General features: G+C 34.7%; 1 protein-coding gene across 3 annotated transcripts in view; it reads right to left on the bottom strand.

Moving 5' to 3' along the window:
• The window catches only part of LOC149549884 (PIN domain-like family protein), a 72,334-nt gene extending 54,926 nt beyond the window's left edge, over positions 1 to 17,408 (bottom strand). The window contains exons 1-2 of one of the 3 annotated variants that reach the window (XM_089793102.1): positions 17,168 to 17,408; positions 16,709 to 16,884 (exon numbers count right to left, since the gene is read on the bottom strand). The gene's annotated coding sequence lies outside the window, so the exon portion shown is untranslated. Of the gene's footprint in view, positions 1 to 16,708; positions 16,885 to 17,167 lie in introns of those variants that run through there. The other 2 variants (XM_089793103.1, XM_089793104.1) reach the window with 2 other exon arrangements.
• Between the last annotated feature and the right edge of the window lie 1,476 nt (positions 17,409 to 18,884).

Raw genomic sequence — 18,884 nt, 5'->3', positions numbered from 1 at the left:
GCTGATGAATAATAACTTTGTCTTTGATAAGTGCAGATCTATATCAGACTATACTGAAAGCATATGGCAGATCAAACTTGTGATATATAGCAGACTGTATTTGTTTTGAACTGAGATTTACATTAAAGCTGTGATTGATGTTTATCTGCAGTCTCAAGAGGGCATATATATAATACATTGTAACATGCCCACGAAGGGGCATGACCCTACGTGCTCATGTTCCAAGTCACCGTCGTTTCAATGTATTATACCCGATAGTCAATACTCCGATCGACATTCTTGACCGGCATTCAGTCTTTAAAACAACTGATACATATTATGATTTCAATAATGTATTTTAATATATAATATATGTAAATATATAAGTTGATCATAATGACATATATATATATATATATATATATATATATTAGATCAGACTTTCATATATTAGATTTTCATCAACATATATATTACCATATATTTTATATATATATATATATATAGAATTTGCTTCAATTTACTATGAGGCTAACTTCCTCAACACTTCCTCTTTAGCAAGGAGGGAATTGAAGCAATTTCCATAAACTTTAAAACACCACCTTAAGTGTGATCTATGATTTGTAACTATATTATGGTGTCAGGCAAGATCCGGCCCAAAGAACCATAAAAATTTGATTATCATGGTGTCCGGCAAAATCCAGCCCAAAGAACCATGATGAGTTGGTTATCATGGTGTCCGGCAAAGTCCGGCCCAAGGAACCATAATAAAACTTGCTCCTAGACATCCAACACATTTTGGTGCTACAAGTTGATGTAGTGTATCTAGGAGATAGGTCAAACTATTGATAAGGTCGTCACCTTACAATAGTGACCTCAAACACATGAAAGATTGTCACCTTTCATAACTCACATGCAAAAATTCAATTTTCAATTTTTTTATGAACATATTAAATTAAAAATGTATTTACAAACTTGCCATGCCAAGTTTACCTCTGACATACTCTATTTTTAACTTTGCAAGAGGCTTGGTGAAGATGTCTGCATTTTGCTCATCAATGCTGATATAAATCAGTTTGATAACATTTCTATCAACCATGTCTCTTATGTAATGATATGGAGTCTCGATACACTTTGATCGATTTTAAAAGATAGGATTAGCAGAAAGTTTGATGCAGTTTTGGTTATCACAACAAATCACTGTGACTTAGTTTCTTTCTTAAAGTCCAAATAATAACTTTCCCAGCCATATTGCTCCGCAAGCTTCCATGGAGGCTGCCATATATTCAGCTTCGGTGGAACTTAAAGCAATTGTTGGTTGTTTTCTACAGAACCAAGATATCATCGTTGACCCAAGACTAAAGCAACACCCTATAGTACTCTTGCGGTTTATGGAACAACCAGCCCAATCAGAATCAGTCTATCCTTCAAGTTTTATCTCAACATTTTTGTACTTCAAACCAAGACCAACAATACCATGTATATATCTCAAGATATGTTTAGCAGCTATCAAATGAATCTTCTTTAGTTCACACATGAAATGGGTTAATACATTGGTAGCATAACAGATATCAGGCTTAGTGTTTACTAAATACATAAGTAATCCAATAATCTAACTCTAGAGAGTGGTATCAATAGATTCTGAATTTGTTGCTTCTTTTAACTTGTCTAGATTTATTTCCATAGCAGTCGCTAGGGGCTTGCAATCCATCATACCAAATCTAGTCAAGATGTCATGGGTGTACTTCCCTATATTTAGTAAAATATGATCTTTCTTTTGACATACTTCTAGACCAAAAAAATAGTGTAGTAGGCTTAGAGCCTTCATTTCAAATTCAGCCACAAGATCTTGTTTGCATTTTTCAATTAGATAATCTTCACCTATTATTAATAAGTCATCAACATAGAGAACAAGAATTAACATGTCACCATAAGATATTTTGAAATATATGTTAGGAATAGCTTCATTTTTGGAGCATCCTAGTTTGGAGAGATAGCAATCTATCTTTCCATACCAAGCTCACGGTGCTTGTTTAAGGCCATAAAGAGCTTTCTTTAGTTTAAATACATATAGGTTCTTGTCTTTTATAGTAAAACCTTCAGGTTGTTCGATACATAATTCTTCATTAATGACACCACTCAGAAATGTGATCTTGACATCCATTTGATGTATCTTCCATCCTTTGGATGCTGCAATTGCAATAATTGTCCTTATTGAAGTGTATCGAGCAACTGGAGCAAATGTTTCCTCATAAGCAATACCTTCCTTTTGAGAGAAACCTCATGCAACAAATCTTGCTTTATGTTTTTCAATACTACCATCTGAAGCATACTTGATTTTGTATAACCACTTTGATGAAACAACTGATTTGTCTTTTGTCCTAGGTACGATACCCAAACATCATTTTGTAATATGGATTGATATTCTTCAACCATAGCATCTTTTCATGCTAGACATGATAGAGTTTCTGCAACAATTGATGGTTCAGATTTTGTAAGCTCAGTTACTGCTACAGTGTAGCATGATTTATTTATGGTTTTCTTACTTTCTCAGGAGATTTCATCCGGTTCAACATTATTTTCTTCAATCATTTTCCTTGCCCATAGTGGCCTTTTTCTTGATATTAGAGATGTCCCTATTTTTAGCATCTGATAATAGTTCATTTCCTTCTGATATGTTCTCCCTTTGATTTTCAGTTTGCTGATTTTCATCCAATTCTGTGATGGGCTCTGTTGTCACTTAGGTTTGCACCCTTGTCCAAAGCCTATGCATGAGGACAACCTAGTGAAACATGGAAACAACCTCCAAGCTGTGCGACTTGAACTGTGAGGTTGAGTCTCCAGAAAAGGCCGGCTTCCTCTTACTATCAGGATGCACCTAACTACTCTTGGAGAGGAAAAGGGAGAAGGAGAGCATGAAAGCAAATCTACCTAATCTAATCTAAAGAGGTGATGCACCAAAATAGAGTGTTCAGACCAATCTCTGCCCATATATGCACTATTGAACTAGAATGAAACTAAGGATATACACATTCAGACTTGCTTTAATCAAATAACCACATGCAGATCAGAAACCAAGATGAATGACACAAGGAAGAGATATTCACTTATATTATCATTCTAGGCCAAGGAGATACAATCATGCAGATTACTGATTTCCACAAAACACTAGTGGAGGCAAAAGTTCTTGCACTTCACACCAATGGCTGAAAGAGATAAGGCAGAAATCATGCAGTTCAAAGGCAAAGGGAATGTTACACTGGAATCGCAGAGCAATAGCAGAGAACAACAGAGAATGATCGACCCGAACAAAATCCACAAAATTTGCCTTTATAGTGTAGGCATAACTGAGATTTTCCCTAGCTAAAATTACTCTACAATTACCGCCATCAAGGCTCTGTCAAGAACAATCATGGGGATCTGAGGAGATCTGATCCTCTGTGTCAAATAATGCCTTGAGGGGACAGAAACGGCGCCATTAAGTCACTCTAACCAGGTAGATAGATAGGTCGAGGTGGTAGAGTGTTCCTGTATGTTTCGCATTCACTTCTGGTAGCTGGAATCAATCATGAAGATCAAATTCGTGTAAAACTCTTGATTTCCCTTGTTTCTGGACTGGGAGTCAACACAGTCAGCAAGTCAAACGAGACTCGTAAGCAGGAGGAGCCACGTGGGCCAAAAAACCTCTTTCTTTTTGCCACCTCGTGGGGTCTTTCTGAGTTGACCGCCCCCTTTCTTTACTAACTGCGCCAACCTCTTAAACCCTGACCGCAACGGCTTACAACATAACCGCCAGCCCTTAACTGTCAACCCTGGCCAGGCCCGCAAAGACACGTGTCACCCAGGCGCTATGTCGCTATGCGTATCTTCCGAGCAGTTTCCCATAGCGCGATAGCGCTTGCCGTGGATCCAGACAAATTTGACGATCATGAAGACTCGCCGAATTACTGCGCTTTGCCCTCAAAACCTCTGGGCCCACGAAACAACTCAGCACACCTGGCATCTGACTCGGTCCGAACTGGTACCATCCCTGCAATTTCATAACACTCGGCCCCACCCTGCCACGTGTCGCTAAGGCGCTATGTCGCTATGGTTAAAATTCTCGCAGCTTTCCATAGCGAGATAGCGCCCACCGTTGATCTCCACGAGATCAACAATCGTGGAAGATCTGCGCTTATTCTTGCCCCGAGCCCATCACACCTGGTGCCACCTCAGCAATCCGTAACACACTTGGCAACACACAGCGTCCAACTAGCGATCCACAGAGAAATTGGTCCCGCAGAGACATGTGGCAACAAAACGTTATGTTGCTATGGCAAAACAACGTGCTACTTTCCATAGTGACATAACGCCAAACGTGGATCAGATCACATCGGACAGTGAGGGCTCATCAAGTTTCTTCCTACGAGGAGGGCGGGCAAATGACGTCACCAAGGCGCTATGTCGCTATAGATAACATCCTCGCAGCGAAAACAAATCATAAGGTTTGATCATTTAATTTTTTCGATGTTTCTCAAGCATTAAAATAACATTAAATCTGGGAACTAGTCATTGGACGGGCAAGCATTTAAAATTTGAATATTGGCGGGGCGCAAAAATGAGCAACAGGCTCATCTTCTGTACTTGTGGATAGTTTGAAGGTAGTGTTTTCTTCGAATTTGACATCTCTATTGATTTCTACTGATCTTTTCCCAGGTATATAGACTCTATACCCTTTAGTGTTTTCACTGTATCCAACAAATATACCTTTCTTCCCAAATGGTTCCAACTTGCTTCTCTTTTCTTTAGGTATATGAATGTAAACAGGGCAACCAAATACTCTGAGATGATTTAGGTCAGGTTTAATTCTTGTAAAGACTTCTTCAAGGGTTATGTTTTCTAGGATAGAGTGTGGACATCTATTTTGAATATATACATCAATATTAGTGGCCTCAGCCCAGAATGAGAAGTGTAAATTTTGATCATGTAACATGGCTTTTGCTAATTCAACAATGGTTATGTTTTTCCTTTCTACCACTCCATTTTGTTGAGGATTATAAGGTATAGTATACTCTCTCTTAATCCTAACAGAGGTGTAGAAATCTTCGAAATTTTCAGAGGTGTATTCGCCCCCATTGTCTAAAGAGTTTTTATTCTCTTTGATGTTTGATTTTCCACAATTGATTTGAACTCTTTAAATTTCTGTAGAACTTCATTTGATTCTTTGACTTTTAGGAAGTAAATCCAAGTTTTCCTAGAAAAGTCAACAATAAAGATTATGTAGTATGAGTATCTCCTAGAGAGTGTGTTGGCATAGGTCCACACAAATCAATGTGAACTAGTTCCAGAACAGATTTAGATGTGTTCACTTGAGGGAAAATATATTTTTACATTCTTTCCTTGAGCACATCCTTTACAAATGCCTATATGATTTGATTTTAAGTTAGGTGTTCCAGTGGTGATTTTTTCTATATTCGATAGTGTACTAAATCCAAAATGTTCAAGCCTTCTATGCCATATTTCATTAGAGTTTGATACATCATGATTTAGGGCTTGCTTTTGAATGTTACACAATTTATATAGAGTTCCATCTCTAGACCCTATGGTGATGGCATTCTTAAGGTAACAATTTTTAGCCCAGTACAATACTTTGTCTTCATTAAAGGTAACATGATACCTTTCATCTGCAAGTCCTGAGATGCATACTAGATTCCTTTTTATTCCAGGTACAAGGAGGACATATTTCAATTTTAGAGTGATCTCAGTTCTTAGTTGTATAGAACAAGTCTTAATTCCTTGGTGATGCCTTCAATGAGATAATTTTCAAAAGTTTCAAACTTATCTTTGAATCCTATTATGTGATGAGATGCACCACTATTAATTATCCACACATTTTCGTTGGAGTTCATCTCACTTGATAGAGCTAAGTAAAATAATAGATTTCCTTCCTTTTTAGCTTCGGCTATGGTGGCTAGAATTTTTTCCCTTTCTAGACAAAATTTGTAAGTATGTCCAAATTTCTCACACTCATAACATTGAACTTTGGAGAAGTCTTTCCTATTGTGATTATTGTTTCCTTTTCTTTGGGCATTTTACTTCCCATTAAAATTAAATTTCCTCTTCTTCCCTTTGTTATTAGAGATTGAAAAAAGGGCTTGATTTTCTCCCTCTTGGTTCAAAATGATCCCTCTAGAAATTAGTCTTGATTCTTCTAAGGTGCAATCATTTTTAAGTTGATCAAAAGCTGGTATTAAGTGCTGACGACTTGGATAAATGCTTCCCAAGATATAGGTAGCCTTCTAAGTACTATTATGGATAATTCTTGATCTTCAACTTTATTTCCAATACAAGATAGTTGATTCTTTATTTCAGAAATTAATCCAAAGTAGGATGAGATTGACTCTCCTTTATTCATTTTTGTATTCATAAGTTGAATTTTTAATGTGAGCAATCTACTTGAGCTATTAATCTCAAATGTATCCTTAATTGTTTTAAATACTTCAAATGCTTTCTTGAGATTTGATATGGAAGGAAGAATATGATATTTTACAAAATCAACAAGGATTTTTCTGGCTTTATTATTTCGCCTTTTCCAAGTGGATTTTTCTATCTCGTCTTGAAGTATGGAGTGTCTTTTTCAATGAATGATTCTAATTCCAATTCTTCCAGGATAGTTGTAATTCCAATTTTCCATGAGACGAAACTTGTTGCTCCTTCAAGCCTATCCTCAACTCTTAACATTTCTTGCCATGATGTCACTTTTATTATTTTGATTTTGAATAATCAGGGTTCCCCACAATCCCAAGCCACCCTTGTTATAGTTACACAGGAAAGCCAATAGTATAGGAGAAACCACAAGAAATTATATAGATATCAATGGAAATATGATGAGACAATCTTCTTTCAACATGCTAGGCATAAGGCCTAGCCTCAACTCTTTAACATTTCTTGCCATGATGTCACTTTTATTATTTTGATTTTGAATAATTCTTTGCGAAGTTTTGGGATCGTGGGGAACCCTGATTAGATTGGTTGTAGGGTGGCAGATCTAATTTTTTACCTATAAATTGCAGAGGGTTACAATTCTTCCAGGAACTATTGTAAAAATGGTTCGAGGTAGAGGAAATGCGGACAATGCTATCATAGACATGTTGGGAAAAATTGCAGCTAGACTTGAAGCTATAGATACAGCCCAAGGAAGAGGAGTGCATCTTGAAGATGTTAGTGATGAAGAAGAAGAAGCAGCACCCAATCCTAAACCTGAAGAAAAACGGATGATGAAAGGCTTTTTAAGGCTCTAGCCAAAACGAATTCAAGACTTGTTTTTGACCTTTCTTCGTACAGTGCAAAGCTTGACAATGATGCTTTGTTAGAATAAATCTCTAAGGTTGAGAAATTCTTTTATTATTAAAGTATTTCTAAAGCTAAGAAGGTGAGGATACAAGTTACAAAGTTGAAAAGGCATGCATCTCTTTGGCGGGAACACTTGAAAAGTGATAGACAAAGAAGAGGAAAAGAAAAGATCAAGACTTGGGTGAAAATGGTTGTTAAGTTGAAAAATAGATTCCTTCCTGCTGATTATCAAGTTAATTTGTTGAGAAGAATGCAAAATTTGAGACAAAAAGACATGACTGTGAAAGATTACACTAAGAATTCTATAAGTGGGACATAAGATATGGACATATTGATGATGAGGTTGAAAAGGTTGCTAGATGCTTAAATCGTTTAAGAACTTCTATACATGATAAAATCAGTTTTGTGAAAATGGAAAGTGTTGAGGAAGCATATTTTTATGCCTTCAAAGCTGAAGAAAAGTTGGTGAAGAAGCAAGAGCATAGATAGGAGCAAGAGGTGGAAGATTTCAATGAAGTAGAAAAAGATCCTAAGGAGAAAGTAGTAGATCTAATAATACACCTAATGACAAAGGCAAATCAAAATGGAAAGAAGACAATGGAAGCAGAGGAAGAGGTAGCTACATTAGAGGTAATTATTTTGGTTACTCTAGGAATAACAATATTGGCAAGAGAGAAGATAGATCTCGGTTTGAAGGAACATGTTTAAAGTGTGGTAAAAGAGGGCATAGAGCTTTTGAATGTACATTTTCTGGTAAGAAGACAGGGAGTAGTAGCAGAAACGCTTTGATCCAAGAAGAAGCTATTGATGCACCTAATAAACCTGAGAAAGGAGAAAAACTAATAGTTAGAAGAACCTTTGTGGAAAGAAAGGATAAACACTAATGATTGGACGAACCTTTCTGGAATGAACAATTGGATGAAGAACCTGTTTGGAGGAAAAGTCTTTTCAAGACTGGATGTAAGATTGAAGGAAAATGTTGCAAGGCAATCATTGATAGTTGCAATTCTGATAATTTGGCATCTGAAGAGTTGGTGTCTATTTGTTGTTCAAAGAATGGCCTTTGTTGTTCGTGTTTCCTCTTTCCGAGCAGTTGGCTACTTAATGTGGACCTATCGTGCATCTTGTTCCTAAGCTCGCAAAAACTAATTCAATTATATGTGGGAGTTATCCTTCTCTTTGTTTGAGGCATGTTGTTTGCTAGCAACTCAAATGATGTGTAGGTTTGGCTTCAACAAGGTTTCGTGTGGCATCAAGGCTTTCTACGACCTTGGGGTTTGCTTCTTGGATCATGTGTAGACCTATCTTTGTCCTCACGCAAGTTAATTTGCTAAATTATAAGATTGTTGATTTCTCCTTTGAGGCAGGACCTATATTTTGTAATAAATTGCGTAACAGATCAACTTGTGGTCTTGTTGCCTATATAATTAGAGATCTAGGATTAGGAAAAGTAGAATGAAGTTGGATAGAAGAAAATAATAAAGATTTAGCTCTCTAAGCCCAAGCTTCTAAGCTCGAAGATTGTAATTTGATCGTATATGACTGCAACCATGTAGGCCTTATGTCTGGTGCGTTGAAAGAATGTTGTCTCATCATATCTGCATTGATATCTATATAATTTCTTGTGGTTTCTCCTATATTGTTGGATTTTGTGTATAACTCTAGCAAGAGTGGCTTAGGAGTGGGTCTTCATCCCCTTCTACCTTGTGTCATATAGGAAAGTAAACAATTTTACAATAAGAATATACAATTGTGAAATAAGGAGAGGCATAATTACACACATTTGTATATTGTTTAGTAGGGTAGTTGTGAAGGTGTATTCATTTAGGTATATGCATGTAGTCATGTATATATGTATTTATAAATTTGTTTACTGCTAAAGAATACATAATATTAGAAATAGAAATAATCTATTGATTATTTTACATTTGCGATTGTGAAGTACATTTTGTGTACAATTCGTGAGTATTGTTCACTTTTGATTTTAGACATGGCGGAGGAAAGACATATACATACATTGATGACACTAAACAATTAGTGGGCATTGGGGTTACAGGCACGCCTGCTTGAGGACTTTCAAAGTAGGGATGGAGCCTTTAAAACACAAGTGATCCTGTGAACTACACCGACACCAATCATTTATATAGTCAACTATGGCAGAGAATTCCCAAACAGACTTGACCCTTCTTCTCGAAAGATCAAGTGTATGGTGGTAGTTTCAGAAGGGGTAAGTTTGGCAATGGTTATCTCTTATCTAGGTGATCCCGCAAGTTGTCTCGGTGATATCATTTGCCATGGTATGTTATTCTGCAAAAGCCTTTGATTGTGTAATTTTTGTGTATTTGCTTATTTGGGTGTATAGTAATTCGCCTATATATTTTCTAATGAATACAACAAAATTTCTAGCTAGAAATTATGTTTTATTCTTTAAGTGCCTAGATATTATTTATGTCAATATCATCAAATTGTATTAATTATTTATTAATATAAAATTAATCATTAATTTACAATTTGCAATTAGTTTATACTTCTTATTTTGTAAAATGTCTGAATATGTTAATGATAGAAAGAAAATATATTTTAATTAGAAATGTACTAAATATTCAAAATATACATAACAATCACAATCAATAGATTCTAAGAACCAAAGTGAATACATTCTAGAATTGAATTCAAACCAAATAAATTTTTTATTTTTTAAAAATTAGTGAATTTATTATAATTAGTGTAAGATGGTATTAATATTTTTATTCAAATTTCAGTCTTATTTACAAAATATCAATCAAACAATTAAACTATAAGAAATAGTCTAGGAAGAGTATTTTATTTTCAAAATGCCAAGGTACCAAAAATGAAAACAAAGAAAAGGATATAAATGAAAAGATTTATTTATACAAAAAATTGACACATCCTTCAACCTTCTAAATCCATTTAACAATCTAAACTCATTCCAATATACATTAATTTCTTATCCTATAGATACAATCTTAATCCAAATCCACTTTTACAACTCTTTCACTTTTTCAAACACCCAAATATTATTCACACGTTAAAATACATAATCAATACCTAAAATATCATATATATTTATTTTTAACCTTAAAATATATTTCTCTCTATATAAACCGTGTGTTTTCCATTATTTTAAACCAAACTACAAATTCATATTAACAACGTTATTTTAAATATCAAAAAAAAGATCACTATCAATGAAGAATTTTGTTACATCTCTTTCAATCTGTTTAAGTACTAGATGGTTTTTATTGATAATCCATATGCCCTCTACTCTTCAACATTTTGCAAACCTATCTAAACATGGCACATTGCAAGGTAAGGAAATAAGGACGTAGGAGAACACTAACACACAATTACAAACAAAAATCATTATTTGGGGGGTTTTGTTTTATGTTTTCGATTTCATTTTATCAATTACATTTGCTTGTGAAGTCAAATTTTGTTTTCTCTATCTATTAAGTTAGAGGAAATGGATGTTAGCTTAGATATTTGTTTATGGTTGTTCACTTGATTTCAGATTTTATGTTTCGTATTTTAGTTTTAGTTACTGGAATAACAATATCTATCCATTGATTTGGAAATAATGGTTTTCTTTTCCAATATTAGTGTACTAGAAAGAATGGAAAAAAGCTTCAATGAACTTTGTTTTTGGGGTATCACCAATTAGGGTTGTCCTTTAAGTTTGGGACTTTAGTTACATGAATGGCTTGTATGTATTTATTTGTGTGCATTTTGCATTAGGGTTGTGTTTTAAAGTGAACAAATTTTTTTGTGTCTATTTATTTTGAAGGAACAGTTTTCATTTTTCTTAAGCAATTGATTTGAAAGAAATAATTAAAAGTAGAATTGAGGAGAGTTTAAAACATCAATGAGCCCAAGAAGTAATTAATTTAATACATCCCTTGCCTATCCTAACACAATCTTTTGGATAAAGATGATTATGAAGCAACTAAGTCAAATGGGGATCAGTGAGTGGAGGATCCAAACTAATATTGTACTTGCAAGTGCAAGGTTTGATATTTCTAGGCTTAGAATTTTCTTGTTCCAAGTAATGGGGTATATATTTTTCCACAAATACTTCAATATGTCCATACTTGTCATTCTCCTTCCTTTCAAACTGGTCCCGAAATACAAAACACATATAATGAAAAGCCTTGTTTTACTACACAGTATCAGAAGAGAGGAATTTTTTTCTAGATCTCTTGCAATAAAGCTCAGACAAAGCAAGAACTAGCCCACTTTCTATTTCTTCCAACCAATCATTATGGCTTTTGATTAGGTCTAAAGTTTCTTTCCATTTAATGAATGCATCTTTCACTGCTCTAATCACCTACTTCTCTTTATATCTCCAATTTTTAACAATTATAGATTGTTCCACTTGGAGGTAGTTTCCTTGCAAGATGAGGTTTGAAGAATATTATTATTTGTGACATACACTTTAGCACTCAGAGCATTGGTTTGAGATTCAATGAGGAAATTCAAGATGATAGTTAAGTTGAGGCTAACAAGCTCATCTTTCAAATAGATAGGATGCATTTCTTTTTTGAGAATTGCAACTAAACATTCCTATTTAGTTGTTTTTTGATGGATGGCCATACCCTACTCAAAAGCTCAATTTTGACAAACCCAGGTAGGATGCTAGTGATTATTGTGGAATTTGGTTTTACACCTACCAACTGCATTTGCTTGAATGATTCTAAAGCATTTTCAACAATCCACTTTCTACATATACTACAATTATTGTAGTCCAAGATACCACATTTCCTTGAGGCATTTTGTTAAACAATTCACATGCTTTGTAAAGAAACCCTCTTCCATTATGCTTTGATGGATGCTCGTACACTGTTCCAAAGCTCCCATTTTGGCACGTATTGGCAATATGCTAGCAAAGGTGGTGAAATCTTGTTGTACACTTGCTGATTGCATTTGTTTGAAAGTTCAACAAGTTCCTTTTGTATATACCCTCCAACCATAGCATTTAACGAGACATCATTTGTTAGCGGCATTCGTGTACATTGTCTATGCCTCCACATTATATGGCTTTTGCATACACCAAATGTGCATCCACCCAAAACCTAAACAATAGAGACCCCAAAACAAAGACCAATTTTCTCTAGGTAATCCAATTGCAATTGTGTGGATTTGAACAAAGGAAATTTTCATATCTGTCACTTCAAGAATTGGATACAAGTGATAGTATCCTGCTGAACCCTAGTCTAGACTAGAATACTACTCAGAAACTAAGCGACCAAGTCACATCAGGCACAATGTAAGAACCATGTCCTATTAAAGAATGCCACATCATACATACGAAAAATGCAGAAAAGCACCAATCAGAATGTAAGAACCCCAAATAGGCTCTACGCTGATCACTGTTTGTTTCCCTGGGTGTAATGATTGTTTTTGGTTTGTTTTTGAATGTTTTAAGCTGTTTTTGGGTTTTTGAGTTGATGAAAAGAAAAAACTAATATTGAAAACTAATCTTACCTAAAATTATAACTCAAATCTGGTTATAATGCTAATCAAATTCATTTATTCAGATGGCTCCTAATGTATGTACAATACTTATTGCTGGAAGAATACATTAAAAACATCATCATTAATAGTTGGAAAAAACCTGATTTTTGTCTCCAATACGCAACCACGCTGCTGGTTGCTTCCTCCTTGGGCAGCGCCTATCAAAAACCGCAATATTAAATCTCTGATTTTTAATTCACTGTAGCGCTGTACTGTTCACAGCACTGTAGCTGCTGTTATAACCCCTTCCAACCTGTAAACAGATTCATTCACTTTTTTCCTACTAAAACACAATATTGACTCCAGAATGAAGTCAACTCACAGGCAAAATTCCAGTGATATTTCACACCCTCAAATTGCATCAACTCTGAAGATACTACGTTCTCCACAGTCTGAATTCTTCTCAAACTTGTAGAAACCCCTGTTGCCACAACTTCAAGAAATTTCACAAGGCAAAGTTTTTAAGCAATTCTCATAACCTGCTCTTGAAGGAAGACAAGGTTTGTTTATAAGGACTCCTCAACTCCAGAATGAGTCTCCATGCTCAATGTGGGATAAAAGATATAATAATAACATAAAAAATGTTATTACATTAAAACTTAGAAAATCTTTTTTAATTTTTCCATAAGCTTGGACCCACAATTAATTGAAACAATGGCCCCTTTTATGATATCATGACCCTCACTTAAGTTATATATTATAACTTAACAATATAGGCTCAAAACCAATAATGTTTATTTTAACTAAATAAACATTAATATCTCCATTATTACTCAACATTTTTGAATGTCGTTTGGATTGGGAGCTAACATGATAGAACTGCATATGACCATACCCCTTTTCTAAAAATAGCAGGGGTCTATCTTTATAACTCCAAAACTGCTAAAAATAGCCTGACCAAGCCAAACTCAAAGCAAAACTCATCATAAACAAACTCTGGCAACCCAGAAGAGTACCCTGCTCTGGTCCTTGGAGGATCTCCACACCAAGGTGACCCTCTATCCAATCTTATTAGCCTACGAGGGTCTCTGATAGGCTAATCACCAGCTAAAGTGATGTCTCTAGCTAGAAGGGGACATCACAGAAAGTTGAAAAGCCAAGTAAATCATTTGTTATTAAGCAATTAAATTTAAACAATAATCATTAGTTTTTCATCTACTATAACACAACAATGTCTATGGTGTTGATCTACACATCCAACATCCATCATCCATTTATCAAAATTACATCAATTGTACACCACCATATTCATCATCAAGATGAAGGTACACAGCCAGGAGGTAGGTTACTCAATCTTGACGTGTCCTTCAGTGTATCTGGTCTCCAAAGCCATCGGATGTCGTCCATCTACTATATGAGATGGGAGTGTGGCCCGGGTTCTTTTACCTCACTAACCATGACGTGTTTACTCCCCCAAGATTCTTCTTGACACGAAGAATGCCCCAACCCTAAAACAAGAAACCTAGCTTCCCAGAACAAGATGGATCGGATGGATCCAGTGCATCATTAGTTTGTCATCTACTATAACACAACAATGTCTATGGTGTTGATCTACACATCCAGCATCCATCATCCATTTATCAAACTTACATCAAGTGTACACCACCATATTCATCATCAAGATGAAGGTACAAGACCAAGAGATAGGTTACTCAATCTTGACATGTGTCCTTCAGTGTATTTGGTCTCCAAAGTCATTGGACGTCGTCCATTTGCTATATGAGACGAGAGTGTGGCTCGAGCACTTTTACCTCACCAACCATGAGTGTTTACTCCCCCGGAATTCTTCTTGACACGAAGAATGCCCCAACCTTAACATGAGAAGCCTAGCTTCCCAAAACACGATGGATCAAATGGATCTGATGCAACCATGAAACATACTACATATAACCATGTGCCTAGTAGCCTAATCACGAAATGTGGCAGGGAAAAGAAAAGAACACTACACATCTACTCATATGCAGTGAAAGAAAAACTATAGCATATCTAGTTATATGCGAGATAAAAATAAGCAGTCACAAACATATGCTTCATGTCAGAAAAAGAATACTTAATTGCAATAGATAAATAGCTTGGCCAAGCACTGAATTTGTCAAAATTACTGAGATAAGAGACAAAACGTAACGAATCCTATCTTCTGAATCTGACAAGTTGAGAGAAGCAAAAATACAATGTATCCATCTCCACCCTCCCAAATGCCACATTACACCCTTCCATAAGGAATTAAACATCAACACTTAGGCCTTCAGCAATTAATAACCATCTACCTCTGAATCTACTTGTTCATATTCAGCATAAAGTAATTTATGTACTTGGATTGCATTATGAGCAGCAATGTATTATACACAGAAAACTTTATTCAAGTCAGCACTCAGGAAGAAGACCCAATTCTAACCCAGCACATTGCAACAACAATACCAAAAAGTACTCATTGGGTTACAGTTTAGACATTAATGCAATATCATTCACTTACTTACAGATTAGCATCAGCAATATAAAGAAGGTATCTATGCCAAAACTTCTATAATTAATGCTTTCTAAGGAATACAACACATAAGTTTAAGGCTTCTTTCCAAGGACGTAGCTAGGTTTAAATTCAGAGTTGCTGTAATAGATTTGGGTTCACACCACCTCTGTCCAAAGTTTATGCTTTAATAATCATCCAACTGCTAGGTACTCATAAGGTTGTATTTACTTGGTACAGTTCATTCCCAGTCCTAGTGAATGAGATGTCAGTTAGGCAATTCTTCTTTGTGGGAATTTGAAGTATGCCGAGAAGTTTGCATTCACAAGATGTTATGGAAACTTGTCTACAATTACTTGTTCAATATACGTCGAGGTTCAGAAATTTGCATCATAGTCCCAAATTCACAACAGATTCATTGTCACAATGGATGTTTGTTTCGGTACAACCAGAATTTAAGGGTTGTTCTCAACAATTAATGACAAATATAATACTTCGAACAAAGATTTCATCCTAAGCAACTAGCATGTTTCAAAGGTTCACTATAATTCTAAAACCAGCAACAATACACCTTATCTCCAGCAACAGTAATGAAAAATTTCTGAGGAACAGAGTTTCAAATTACACATCGGCTGTTCAATTAAGATGCTGTTCCGGTTATGAGGAGAGTAACAAGAACTCCGTTATTTACTCCACCCTCCTATTTACATCAAGAACACATCTTTCTAAGACCAGAATTGAATTTGACACATAAGATTGTCTTATAATATTCAAACTTAGACAATATAGAGCTGTCTCAAGGAGGAATTCGTTTTAAGCAACTGAATTTATGTACGATAATATTCGATCTATGTATTTTATGCTAAGGGTCTGGGACTGTGAAACATGGTTGAATGGCAAGAGGTAGCTGTGTCAATGCAATCAGAATCCTCGGTGGAAGGTGAGGTTTTCTTCTCTTGACCCATTGAAAGAGAGGGGTTTCCGTTTAAAACAAAAATGATGCCAAGATGAAACCATACAGCTTGGTTTCGCACCAGCACATACCTCAGGGAAATGTGTATTGTCAGCCAACAGAATATGAACTGCAAACGTCCAAGGTTAAGGTTCAGCTCTGTTATGGGAGAGGCTACCGACACTCACGCGCAGATGGTCTCTCATTTAACACACAAAAACCAGTCGCAGAAAGGAAATACAGGTTAAAAAGGGTTTCGCAAGGGCAAGATTTGCCCTCGAAAGAATGAATTCAATCTTCCTCACAATTCAAGCACATTTTTAAGTAAAGATGTATAATGATGCTCAAAGAAAACTGTTTCATACATTAATTAAAATAACATCCAGCTCTCATAAGTCGAGTATGAAGAAGTAAGGAAATAAGACAGCTAGCATATTAAAGAAAAGAACCTGTGCTCGTGGTAGCTAAGTCTTCTAAATCTTCTGCTTCCTCAGCCTTCTTCCAGCCGCGAACCCTCAATTCCCCCTTGCCACACTCTTTTTATCCGCCGCCTTTTGTAACTGACCTAATTTGGTCACTTTTTGCCACGCAACGGCTAAATAACAATTTGATAGCGAGTGTAAGCCTGGTGTCAATGAGTTTCTATTTTAGAAAGCCCAATAATGAAATAATGAATCGGAGAAATTACAAACTCAGCTTATATATTAGAAAAACCTAATTGGGTTAAAACTAAAGTATCAGAAAACAGATATACAGTTCTTGAGCTTTAATTTCCAATGGAAGTTGCCAGATCCACTTACGAAAATATATTAAAAAATCAGTGTAGCTTTGAAAAACTAGTATTAATGTTCGTGTAACGAGTTTAAAAGCAAATTACGAAAGGAAGAAACAGGAAAAGAATTTAATACCTAAAAAGGATCGAATTGCTGAGACTTTCGAAACAGCCAAATCCTTCTTTGAATCTGCAAATGAATTTCTAAATAGTTCGCTGATTGCTTAAAGATGTCTTGCCCCTGATCTACTGCGGACAGAAGAAATGGTGATTTGAACCCGCAGACCTTTGATAGGACGACTAATCAGGAACGCAGTAGAAAACTAAACGGTGTCGTAAATAACAATATTAAGTCATACAACGTAGCTAATAATAACAAGAGCTCTTGGTGAGCTGGAGTCCCTCTCTTGTCTTATGCAAAAAATGGGAGCAACGATGAAGTTGACTAAGCTTTATTTCAATAGACTGAACTCACATTTTTTAATAAATTGTAGTTTTATTGTTAAATTTAAATATAATTTAATTAAAAATTGTAATGCTAATTGTATGTATTTCAAGATTTTCATATATGCATAAAATAGTACAAATTTTAACAAATTTATTAACCAATTATAAATAAATAATTATATTCAAAATTAATAGAATATTATGCATTCAAAATTAATAAAATATTATGCCAATATTTAGAGACAATAATTAATTAGTAAAGTTTCAAATTTTATTTTATAAAATGTCAACTACAACATCAATTAATTTTTTAATTAGATATAAATAAATGAAATATTGAAAAAAATAGAAATCTAAAAAATGAAAATCAATTAAGAGAAAATAAAATAACTTAGACAAGACTAATAAAACACTATAAACTAATACCGAAAAATTATTGTTCTATATTTTAATTATTTTTAATTTTTAATCAAATAACAAAACATTTTTTACTAACATTTAATAGTCATTTTATATAAATTTAAAAAACATTTATGATTTGCAATAAAATTTGCAAAACTAAAATCTTTCATCGACACAAATTAGTTTAAACAAGTTTTAATGTTTTTACTTTATTATTAGTTTGAAGTTTATAATTAAAATATTTACTTATATAATCAAATTAATTTTTGTAATACCTAAGCATGTGTGTATAAATACGCCTTCGTCGAAAGAATATATATTCTGTGTAAATCTTGCACTTTTTTTTGGTATATTAATCTCCTGAAAATATTCAGGAGAACTGGGGCCGATTTTGCAGAGGCGAGGAAAAAGCAAAGCAACGCCAAGCTTAGCTAATGTAGAGCAGAAGGCCTTCCTCCTTTCAGGCAATGCAAGTGGCAGTCTAGGATCTATTTAATCTTTATATAGGAGTTAGTATTAAGTTTCAATCTCTTTTATACAAAATTTTCTGACAATTTTCTCACTTCTAACAAAATTATGGATTTCAGAAGAGTAAACTACATTTGGATTCTCATACATTAGTATAATTGCAGTTCATTAGCTTTAACAAAGTCAATATCTTTTTCATTTGTTGCGGAGTTCGAACGTCAAAACTGAAGAATCCACCAAAGAGGCTTCGTAAGTTATCTCTACACATTGACATGAATTTCATCATTGATTTTGTTTAGTACGAAGAAATCTTCATATTTTTTTAATGTTTCAAAGCGATCGAATGCAACTACTTTTATTTTAATACTTTGAAAGTATGACATTAACAAGCATTAAATACATGATAGTATGACATTGACAAGCATTAAATACATGCTTATCTTTTGTTTGTTTTTAGCTTTTTTTCATTCAAAAAAAACATTTATACCTCAGGAAATTGGTCACTGACCAATAAAAAAATAGAAATTTGATGCTAA

Source organism: Cupressus sempervirens, chromosome 7 (assembly GCF_028749045.1).
Source record: "Cupressus sempervirens isolate cs-2001-9-10 chromosome 7, ASM2874904v1, whole genome shotgun sequence".
Lineage (NCBI taxonomy): Eukaryota > Viridiplantae > Streptophyta > Pinopsida > Cupressales > Cupressaceae > Cupressus > Cupressus sempervirens.
This window is presented reverse-complemented; position numbering and strand designations above follow the sequence as displayed.